Source organism: Chanodichthys erythropterus, chromosome 12 (genome assembly GCF_024489055.1).
Source record: "Chanodichthys erythropterus isolate Z2021 chromosome 12, ASM2448905v1, whole genome shotgun sequence".
NCBI classification, from domain to species: Eukaryota; Metazoa; Chordata; class Actinopteri; order Cypriniformes; family Xenocyprididae; genus Chanodichthys; species Chanodichthys erythropterus.
This window is the reverse complement of record NC_090232.1, coordinates 42,801,520-42,805,650: the sequence shown is the minus strand read 5'-3', so window position 1 is coordinate 42,805,650 and position 4,131 is coordinate 42,801,520.

Below are 4,131 nucleotides of genomic sequence, written 5' to 3'. Positions count from 1 at the left end.
AATAGCACACAGACTTTACCTTGGGTCAAGTATGGTGGAGATGAAGTACAGTGGATTGGTCTCGACGTCACTGAAGCGCTTCTTGACAGCTTCCAGTAAGGTTGCTTTCATTGTCTTGACGCCGTGGTCCTCGTCTGTTTCTCTGTTTAGAAGTCTCACTAGCACAGTCACAGCCGGGATGACATCAGAGGCTAGTGCGTCGTAGCTGCTCACTTTTTTAGTTAGTTCCTCAAAGGGGGCGAGGATGGCAACAGTCTTCTCCATAAGGGTCCATTGGTGAGTGGTGAGATAGCCAGGGAGTTCATGCTCGGACACATACACCCCCAGCACTCGCTTTTGCTCAATGAGGGACTGGAGCATGTAATACGTGCTGTTCCAGCGTGTCTGTACGTCCTGCTGCAGTCTCTTTATTGGCTGGTTGAGCTGTCCCTGAATGTCCTCGAGGCGGGAGTAGGCTAAGGCGGAATGTTTAAAATGCCCAACTATTTTCCGCCCCACTGCTATAGCATCAGCTATGCTCCTCTGTGCTAATAAGCCCTCATGAACAGCCAGTTGGAGCGTGTGCGCGACACACGGCAGACTTGGGAGCCCTGCGTCATTCATGGCTTTAATCATGTTTTTGGCATTGTCACGAAGCACAACATGTACTGATGTTTTAGGTATACCCCATGTCTGGAGCATTTCCTCAAACACATGCGCTATAGCCTGGCTGGTGTGCGAGCCGCGAAATTGTTTCGCATGTAATATGGCTCGTTGCGGCGTGAAACTCTCGTCTATCCACTGGGAGGTTAGGCTAATTAGCGACACGGGGCTAACACTGCTTGTCCAAATATCCGTGGTGAAACTAAACGCAGAGGAGGCTTGCAGTAGGCTGTGGATATGTTTTTTCACAGAGTCGTGTAGTTTAGGCAGCTCTGTGTCAGTCATGTAGCGGCGGCTTGGGACATCATATCTGGGCTCCAAAACATGGAGGAGACGCAGGAATCCCACATTTTCTACCTCCGAGAGTGGCTGGTCACTCAATGCAATGTACTCGATAATTGCCTGTGTTATTTTCACAGCACGTGGATTGTCTCTGGACATTTTCTCTCGTCTTGCAAGAGTTTGCTGCAGCGTGGGTTGTGTTGGTTTAGAAGCGTGGGTAAACTCTTTGTACTCATTGTCATGTTGGGATTTTAGGTGCTTGATTAAATTACTTGTGTTAAATGCGCTACCTTTTGAGCCTCCTCTGGACAATTTCGCTGAGCACAATTTGCAGTCCGCCTTTGTTTTGTCGTCTTCATTCACTTTGAAATAGTTCCACACGGCTGACATGTTGTCTCGCCTCGCCTTCCCCGCTCTCTGAGCTGCAGCCGGGGCGGGGCCTGGGGGCGGGCACTCGGCGCCTTTGATTAACCCCTTACACGCCGCTCAAACATAGACATTTCTCAGACCGTGGTATCGGTCCCCGGTATCGGGGGACTTTTAACGAGTACGAGTACTTTAGAAAATGTGGTATCGAGGCCGATACCAGATACCGGTATCGGTGCATCCCTAGTTGTTATATAACATTTCAAAGTGTTTTGATTCAGTTTTTGACTTTTTTTGTCAGGTGGTACAACCATATATATTATATCATTGCACCACCTGACATGGAAAGTGTACCAACCTACCTATGCTTAAAATGAGCAGTTTTTATCAGGATTTGAGAGAGATCTACATGTTCCTTTCCTTCTCATTACACTCCTTCCTCTACCCACACAACCACCTTTACACTTACACCTCTTTACTTTACCTTTCTCTTGCATATTCTTATTCTTTTCTTGCTCTATGTACCCTTTTCTACTCTCCCTTACATTATGCATTGGTGGTAAACAGATATGAAAACGTTATCATTTTGGAGCCAGAGTTTTGTTTGTTGTGTTTGGACAAACTACATAAATGTTTTTGAATTGTAGCCAAAAAGCTGTGTTTTGTTTTTGTTGTTTTTTACAAATGCTAGGACACATTTCTCAATACTTAGGTCACTTTTTCCAAAACTCAGTTCTCCTAACCAACTTTCATCTTGGCACAGCAGTTCATTTCACATTCAAAATGCATCAAATCCAATAAAACACTTCATTCATGTCTCAAATCAACTCATTCTTCCAGAACACTTGCAAAAGTTTGCAAACACTTTGTCAGTCATAAAACACAGACCTAAAAAGCATCAGGTAGCATTATACAGTTTTCTTTTGTAAAATTTCTTAACAAATCAAGAATGACATTGCACATTCCCAAAGTTCTATATATCCTAATTATTGTTATTATGTAACTGATTATTTCCAGGAGCTCATTGCTTCTACCTTCAATTAAACTGCTAACAGTGATTGTAAATTAAATTGCCTAAATTATTACATTATTACTGCATTCTCTAAATTGTAATGTTGACATGCATTCTCTGTAAAGCTGCTTTGAAATGATATGTAGTGTGAAAAGAGCTATACAAAATGTGAATTGAATATAATTCACAGCGGTTTGTTACATGAACCATGTTTACACAACAGTACAAAGTTATTCCAAAAATTTCCCCCTTCGAATGGATGATAATGAAATTGAAAGACTAATGCTTGTGTAGGTGTTCAGTTTCATCTCACATTTGACTTTTTAGATCCAGAATATAATTCATTACAGTATTACAAATGGTTCTTTTTTTGTATTATGTTATTGTTTTGAACTTAAGTTCAACAGTTTTGAAAACAGTATGTAAGCATGTGCAAATTGGCCTGTAGGTAAACTGAGTTTTGGCTTTGTAATTTCTTGGCGTTGTAATTTGATGTCATTTGAAAGATGTAGTCACTGAATGCATTTTGTGCCAAAGCAATGATAAATGATCTACAGATTTCTGTTGTGCTCACAGAAAAAGTGACCCAAGTTGAGAAATGGGTCCTAGCGATTTATCAAAACAAAACCTATAACTTTGAGCATAGTGTTTTGAGAAAATTATTCACATGCTTTGAAGTTTGTGTGAAATAAATGAAAACATACAATCTGTTTAGCACCATTACAAAGTGTTCAGAACTCATTTGAGAAAAACTGTAAATAAAACAATATGATACAATACCTTTTTCAACAAGGAGGATAAATAACCATGTACAGTATGCGCACATTTGAAGCCTTTGACCTAAATATGTTTTCACAACTTTGTTTTTAAAGTAACACTGATAACAGCAATGACAATAATAATAATAATGATAATTTTTAAATGATTTATTATTTTGTTTTGCTTTTTGCATGTTTGTTGGACTTTGCATTAATGCTTTATCCTGTAAAAAATTATTTAAAAAATGTACAAACAAACAAATCAATGTAAATGCCATTTTTAGACATTTCAAACAATTAAGAAAATGTTCCGAACAGTACAGAAAAACTATTTCATATTATTTAATACATTGTTACGTTATAAAATGATGCAGTTCTATGGAGTTGTTTGTTTATTTGAAACTTGTTTTTCATGTCATGGTATTTGGAGAATGAACCACCTCGTAGCGAAGATCACATGTACCTGTTACTGTTCCAGGTTTGAACTGGAAACTGTAAACTTCCTGTTGCTCTTCTTTGAAACCTGTTAACACATATCCAAGGTGTCACAGCTGCATCAATCAAACAAAAGCCATGTGACAGAGATAAAAAAAGAATGTTATGCAAAAGGAAACAAATCTCTTGTTGAGACTGTCAATTAATTATGGGTCAGAGAATGTGGCTTTTACGCTAGTGTGGACAGTTTGCGCAGTTTGACGTGATGAGAACAGACTTTGGGTGTGTCATGCATAGTTTCATTTCTCTGTTTTTGAAAGCATTCAGCTAATCAGGACATTGAAGTTGTAATAATTGTTACTTTTCAGTATCTCAAAAATCTGATCAGGAAAAGAGCATGACTTTACTTTTGCAATCAAAAGGAAATTAAAACTTAACAAGGAACTACTTGAAATTAAAAATGATAAAACAAAAAATATCAGAAACAAATAGTACATTTCAGAACACATTCAGAACACTTCAGAACACAAAAAAGTTCTATATGGAATTTTATATGGTTCTTGACTCAATTAAAAAAAAAACTTTATGTGAAAAAGGTTATAAAAGGAGAAATAATGCTGTCATTTTTTCTAGTAA